Source organism: Ascaphus truei, chromosome 9 (genome assembly GCF_040206685.1).
Source record: "Ascaphus truei isolate aAscTru1 chromosome 9, aAscTru1.hap1, whole genome shotgun sequence".
Classification (NCBI taxonomy): Eukaryota; Metazoa; Chordata; class Amphibia; order Anura; family Ascaphidae; genus Ascaphus; species Ascaphus truei.
This window is the reverse complement of record NC_134491.1, coordinates 63,592,963-63,601,047: the sequence shown is the minus strand read 5'-3', so window position 1 is coordinate 63,601,047 and position 8,085 is coordinate 63,592,963.

The window sequence follows — 8,085 nt, the reverse complement described above, 5'->3', positions numbered from 1 at the left end:
CGTCAGCATAGTGGTGATATTTAAACCCAAGAGATGTTATTAGGTCAATTAGAGAGAGTGTGTATAGAGAAAAGAGAAGAGTGTGGTCCACAGAGGCAAATGCTTCAAAGAGGTGGAGTAATATGAGCAAAGTGTAATGTCTTGGGCAGCATATAGGTCATCAGTTATTTTTGTGAGAATTGTCTCCGTGGAGGGAGCAGTGCAGAAGTCAGATTGTAGAGGGTTAAGGAGAGAATGGGTGTTGAGAAAATGGAGCAAGCAAGAGAATACAAGACAAGTTCAGTAGTTAGAAAGACAGGTAGGGTCAAGCTTGCTATTTTTGAGTCATGGTATAACTATTACATGTTTGAAGGAGAATGGAAATGTAGCAGATTAGAGGGAGAAAGGAGATCAGCAGTGATGGTGACACTCTCTTCTGATACAGTGGAAAAAGAGTCAAGGAAAGCAGGAAGAGAGTAGGAAGCAAAGTAGGATAGGAGGAAACAGAGGGAATGTTCTGGTGTATGGATTCAACCTCTTTCTTAAAATAGTCAGCAAAAGTCCTGAGGTGAGATAAAGGAAGAGTTAGTGTGGGGTTAGACTTGTGAGTGTTGATTAATGAAGAGAAATAGGTTTGTGTAGCTTGAGAAAGGACAGAATTGCAACAGGATAGCATAAATTTGTAGTGAATGAAGTCAGTGAAACTATGAAAGTTCAAAACAGAAGACATTTAAAAAGAACCGAGTGGAGGGAAATAGCATGAGCGTGTGGGAGTTATTTGTGTGTTAAGAAGTTATATAAACCTTAGCTATATAAAAGCCCGTTGGTTAATTTTTGAGAGGCCATAAAAAATGTAGTTCTTAGGGCTCTGGATAAAGCTCCATGTATTTAAACTTTAAGCAAAAGTTCCAATCCAATAATTATTAATTTTCAGGAAGAAGCTGTGGTGTGCCGTTATCTTATCTGTTCAGGGTCAATTGGCAAAACGCCAGAAACAAGATGGCTTTTTGCCTGGAAACAAGCTTTGAAAATCATTTGTCTTTAGTCAGATGAATATGCAGAGTGTCTTAAAAATATAAAGCTGACCGTGTGCTCAGCACTGTGCAAAGAGATTATATAAAGCAAGACATTAGTGTGAAGTCTTATACAAAATCATTTGTCTATTAACTGAATGTGATATATGTTATAACTTTTAACCATTTATTTTTTCCAAAGGTGTCCATAAGCAGTGGTTATTGTAAAAAATTGCTGTGTAATCTAGAATGGGTTTGCCAGGAAGTGGTGAATTTGGGAGTCACCTCTCATTTGTGGGTGTGTCTTGTGCATAGGGTTAAATACAGGGGATACATAGTTGCAAAAGCAGTTACATAAGTGAATAAGATATGCATTATATACAAGGCATTTCAAATTTTTTTGCAGAATAGTTACAGTGGAGTGTTTGGGTAAAAGCCAGATAGGGATTGGCTAGGGAAATTTTTATGGGTAAATTAATTGCTTAATGGGGAGTGAATATTTTTCCATGACTGTGGATAGTATTGGGAAAAGAGAGATTGGCCTGTAGTTTGAGACAGTGTTTTTTGTCCCCATTTTTGAAGATTGGGACAAACTCTGGCAGTTTCCCAGGTCTTAGGGATATGGCCTGCAGACTGGATATAATTAATTATGGAAGCAATTGGTTTGGCAAGGGATGAGGCCCCAAAGTTTCAGGAACTTAGATTATATCAAAGTCAGGTTCACATTGGCTACTTAGTTTTAATTTGAGGAAAGAATTAGGAACATTAATACGGAATACCTCTGTCAATATGCGGATGCTAAGACAGGAGTAAACACATTGATACAAGAATTTATTCCTAGGTATAAATTATCTCCCTATGAGACACATATGGGATGACTTGTGACTATCAGTACTCCAAAGGAACGAATTAAGGACCATGTTATTGGTAATAAAACAATAAGTTGTATGCAACTAATACATTTTTTGAGTCTCTCTAGGCAAAGTTGAAAGTGCACCTACTCGAGATGGGGTTAATAGTCACATATTTCCTGCGCAAGCATGCTCTTCATCCCAGGTGAAAAGGCCTAAAGTAATCACCAATACAGCAATTAAAGTGGCAGAGTTTTTTTCCTGGACCCAAAGCTCGTTCCAGCTCCACCAAACGTTCCAGCGCCACCAAAGACCAAAGTCACCTAAAGTACAGCCGCAGCAAGTTAACGTCTTGCCGAGTCAAAACTCTAACCGTTAACGAACGAGAAAAATAAGACACCAGGCTAAGGCCCGGTTTTATCAGAACATTTAATTTTTTCAGAGACTCAATATTTTTATTCTTTAGAGTGTGTTAAGTTAGAAATTTAAGGTGTATGTACAATTGAGCCTTGATGGGAGGATTGGTTTTCTGGAAGCGTGGCTTGCGAAAGCTCTTGTATGTGTTTTGGCAGTACTCATCACTCTCTATGTATGTGTCATGTGCAGCAAAACTTTGATCCAGAAGTGTGTTGCACCTCCACCGAAAGGAGGGGGTCACCCAGGGGCGTGTGTCAGCCACAAGGAAAGGATCATAAGTCAGCCATGTTGACCATCGCAGACATTGTCTGTTCTGATATTCTAAGTGAATGATGTATATAATGCGTGCAGGGGTGAGGATCATGCATTTCGCTTCCACAGATACCAAACCCCCTCAATTCTCAGTAATAGAATGTTGTGATGATTCTGAAAATATATGATGATAGAGATAGATGCCATTTCTTTTATCTAGCAACTGCATATCCAAAGAAAGGTTGCTTGCATAAAATAAGGTTTTTAGTATTATGTGTATAATTTCTGTATTTTTCCAATTTTTTAAGGGAACCTCTTTTAAAGGGTGTATCACTCACTAGGAACAAGAATCAATTTATGGGTTAAGTGTCTCCACCAACCAATGAAACCTGTGTAAAAATGTATGTTTAGTCAGATAACAATTTACAGGAAGGATGTGGCCTTAATTTTGCCGTTTTTAATTTCATCATTAAACCAAGAACAGGTTCAGATTAGGCTTATGGCCTTACAAAACAGAATTGCTTTAGAATATGTTTTAGCTTCAAAAGGAGGGGTATGTGTTCTAATTGAACAATGTTGTGTTTTTATTCCAGATCAGAGTAGCAATGTGCAGCATCAACTAGATGAAATAGAAGGGATTCAAAAGAGGCTTAGAAAGGAAGATGGGATGGAATGGGACCCTCTGGGGTTAGGTGAATGGCTTAAATCACTTGGAGCAATTTTTTTTAATGTTTTGGTGTGTTTGGGTGTGTTACTTGGCATTATATATGTGTGTGTCACGTGTGCAAAGGTATGATCCACAGGTGTGCGACCCCCTCCCCCAAGCGGATGCCACTCTTTGCAGATGCCAGAAACAGCAGTCCCTTGAAGAAAGAAGATGCTGACCACAGTTATTCATCAAAATACATATTGGCCGCAGCGCCTTACGAGACTATGACAGTGAAGGGCACGCGCCCGTGTCCTCTGAGTTATCCCTGGACTATCATCATAATCTTAATTCTGAAAAGCTATGTTTTAAGAATAAAAAAAAGGAGGGAGTGACAAAGTGAGAATATGACGTAAGGAGGGGGGGGGGGGGTCTGACATAACAGCACTGGGATCTAAGCAACCATTTTGAGTCAGCATCCATCTTAGGTGCCTGATATTGTCTATTGTCTGTATGAAAGTTGGTATGGAAGTTAGTTTAAAAGACATTATTTTCTGCTGAAGTTCCAATTGATATTGAGCGGTTCAGCTAAGCCACAAGACCTTGAAGAGAAGAGCAATGTGCCAATGTTATGAAAATAAGAGACAGATAGGCACTGTCTCGCATTCCGAGGGAGGTGCCCATGAAGTTCCGTATGTAGAGAAAAGATCAACGGCTTGAATAAAGTGTTATTGCTGAATCATGTCATTTATGCATCCCATGATAATGCTTTAACTCAATGTGTTCATATTCATATTTTGTTTATGTAGGGATGCACAAGCAACCTCGTAGAGGGGCGTGGGCTTAGTATTTTGTGTATAAATAAGGCCTGTATGCCACCATGACGTTGGGAAAGTTTTATTTTGAAACTCTCCTCTGCGTGTGCACCGTACACTGCAATAAACTTATTTGTCATTCTGCAAAACATATCCTCAGACTTGTGTTTTTTATTCACAACTTTCACAGGGGTAATCATCTTTACTCAGTCCCCACAATTTCATCTTTTCGGCTGACTGCAAAGGAAGATGGCTGAGGTGCTGGTCGTAGAATGGACGGTAGACGATGGTCACTTGTGATCCAGTGTCCAGAAGTGCTGAAGAGTAGATCCCTTCCATGACGACTCTTATTATAGCGGTGGGCCCTACTCGGCAGTAGGTATCTGGTTGGGGCGTCTCTTCTATGGGAGGCCTCCCCGACTCTTCGGCAACATTCTTGGGTATGGCTGATAAGGACAAGAGTGCCTTCTGCATCATTACGGTGTAGGTCTGGGCCTTAGTGGGCTTCTTGGGGTGTGAACAGCTCCTTGCAACATGGCCCTTCTCGCCACAGTTGAAGCAACGGAAGTCTGGGCGGGGACCCGGACTGTCAGATGACCTTGGAGCGGACCCAGGCACCTCCGGTGTGGCCGTATCCTTACTGCTCTTGCTTCCCTTTGCTTTGGGCACTGTTGCTTCCTTGGTCTCGTCCTTGCGAGGGTCTTTAGCCTTCTTGGGCCTATGTAACCTAGTATAGGCCTCATGACTCTTCACCTCGTCCAGTAGGTCTTCTAGAGTAGGGGGGTCCCCGTTCCGTAGCGTGCATCTAATCATTACTACGATATGATGAGTGGGTATGGCTCCCCGCAAGAATTGAGTGTGCCTATACTCATTCACTTCTGAGGCCTTGATGACTTGGCGGGAACGTAGATCCCACAAGATCAATTGGATCCGTTGTATGAACTCTGATAGGTCATCCCCCTCCTTCTGGCGGAGATTGTAATACTTAGTCCATAACTCACTCACATCATCTTCCTTACCGTATGCCCGGGTAAGAGACTCCATCATCTGATGTGCGATAACCTCAGTATGCTGATCTTTATACATCTTGATGGTAGTGGACGCAGGCGGGCGTAGGCACTCCATGATTCGTTGTCTTTTCACTGCATCAGGACAGGTCCACTCTTCCAGTACCTGTGAAGCATATTCCTTCCAAACATAAAAAGCCTCTTCACCGGTGGGGGTAGGTTTTACCCCTGAAAGAGCTTTAACTTGCGGTATGGCTGCGGGGGAGGGGATTCATGCTTGGGCCCACCCAATTGTTGTATGGCCTGGGCTAGTAATTGGATTTCTCCCATTCTACTGGGGCTGAGGTTGGGGCTGGAGCTCTGCCTATTTGAGCGACAATTAGCACAGGATTAATACTGCCCTGCCCTTTCTATATGTCTAGCTTCAGCTGATTAATACTGGCCTGCCCTGTCCTTTCTATATGTCTAGCTTCAGCTGATTAATACTGCCCTGCCCTTTCTATATGTCTAGCTTCAGACACCACGTTCTTCCTGCGTGACCACTCCATAAAAACAACATAATATATCATTAACCACCACTATATTCACTTATAATTATAAACTCTCGGCTTGACCTGGGAAGTGATGTTTTCCAAGGATTGTCTGACACGCTGCTGATCGGTGACTGGCAGAGCTTTCATGGACAGAAATCTCCTTTCCAAGAGGCGGCGTGTATCCTTCACTACACCGCACGTAGCGAGCCCCTGCAGGCGGTTCGTAGGAGAGTGCGACCGGACTGTGACGTCACTATCGGGCGCTCCGTAGAGGAGAAGCGGCACGTGACCAACGTGCTTGTATGCGGATAGCAGTGGAGGCTGCTACACGCCGATGCGGATCGGTGCTCCAGGATCATCTGGGAGTAAAGATTGAGACCTGCCCCGTCTTGAGTGAGAGGGAGACGGCATCTACAAACACCAGCTTGCCATCAGATGACAACTAATCCCCTGCACCCTGCGATCGAGTGAGGAGTGCTGTTTGCAGCTGTCTACTGGTGTGATATACCCAATTACCAACTGCTCATTTTTAACCATATTGATGTACGCAGAACTTATATTATTTTATGAGTAAATTTTATTTTTAATTTCACTTCACTATGTGCGTTGTGCGCCTTGTTTTTCTGTCTTTTGCATAGTTTCAGGGGTGTTGGGACACCCCCAAGAAGGGCTGCAGACGCATTGTATGTGATCTTCCCACAATTAAGGTTGAACTTTTTCGATTATATTATCACTGTGCACTGCACATTGTTTACTGTGTTTCACTAATTATTAGCTGCGCACTAAATCACCTATTCTTTTATCACTGCCACTCTTCCAGTACCTGTGAAGCATATTCCTTCCAAACATCAAAAGCCTCTTCACCGGTGGGGGTAGGTTTTACCCCTGAAAGAGCTTTAACTTGCGGTATGGCTGCGGGGGAGGGGATTCATGCTTGGGCCCACCCAATTGTTGTATGGCCTGGGCTAGTAATTGGATTTCTCCCATTCTACTGGGGCTGAGGTTGGGGCTGGAGCTCTGCCTATTTGAGCGACAATTAGCACAGGATAATACGCTGGCCTCCTCCCCGTATATACTTTCGGGTGGGGACAGGGACATGCGCATACTAGTCTCTAGCAAGTCTGTAATGGGGCTACAGGGTTCAAGTTTAATCGGCATTTCAGGATAGATAACAGGACATCCTGAGCTGAGGGCCCCGAGGAACAGCAAGTTGGATGGGCCTTGCTCTGCAGACAATTCACATCCCCCAGTGATTAGTACTGTGCACCATGATCTGTCTGGGTCGGAGCGGCGACCCAAGATTCTGGCATCTTCTAAGCCTGGATACTGCATTAGGATTAAACATAGTTCATAGGATGAGGCATTGGCGGGAACTTGTCCTACAGCAAGGGTTTCTGAGGGCGGGACTTGCCTTTTTACCGCCCACGTGTACACCTCTTGGTGGGAAGACATTTTTACTGAGTTTGAGCACCCCAGGTCTGAATCTCAGCAGTGCCTCCAAATGTAGCCCTTGTACCCCTGGGGTATGGTAACTACTGATGCTGCAGTCACCTGTGAGGCTAACAAGAGGCCTGAGCCTCCGCCACTGGGAGCCTGGGGTATACTTACACTGGGTGCAGCGCCTCCACTGGTGAGGGATCCCAACGTGGTGGGAGTGTTCCCTTATCAGATCCAACATATACAGTAACCACACGCAGTTGGATAAACAGTATTTACTTAGCATAATAATAATAACCCTTGCATAAGTTTCATACATAAACAGCATGACATTCCCCTGTATGAATATCATCACATCACCCCACACATGTAAATGGTTGCACCACCTTAGTGTCAGTCTTTATATCACCCTAGTCCTTGGTGTACCAATGTGCCAGGGCACTTAACCTCTCAGTGTCCACCAGCTATGAAGTTAGTGTGAGTGTGAGGGACAGCGCCTTCCCTGTGTTGGGGCCCATTGGTGCACTTATTATAATACCTCCCTGATCACTACTACTGATCAGGATAATCCATGGAACTCAGCAACACCGCACAGTGATCCCACGCCGCACTGCGCTACTCTCTGCAGGAATGGACACACACGCTGACTCCACAGGGGAGGGATCCACAGCTGGATATATATACAGAGAGAGAGAGATATATATATATACACATGATGAACCAATATACAAATAAATGTAGAAGGGTTATCAAAAACATGCAGTACTCAAAATAACAGTTCTCCATTAATACACACTACAATACAAGTAATTTCCTGTCATAATCCTAACTGATATTACAATGAAAAAGATAAAATGCCAATCAAAAGCCTCTAATCACAATCAACACATTGCATTAACATTGAATATATGATGCATCCAATCTATGCACCATATACATTCTGCTAATGAATGTTAACAATAACATTTCAATCCAAATACAGATAACTCCAAACAAATATACTATTGTAACCAATCCGGTAAACATAAATCTATTACCATTCAATAATGACGTCCCTAAACAATTAACATTGCATCCCTAAACAATTTACATTCAATCCCTAACAATTAAACAATTAACTAATTCAAACCTGCAA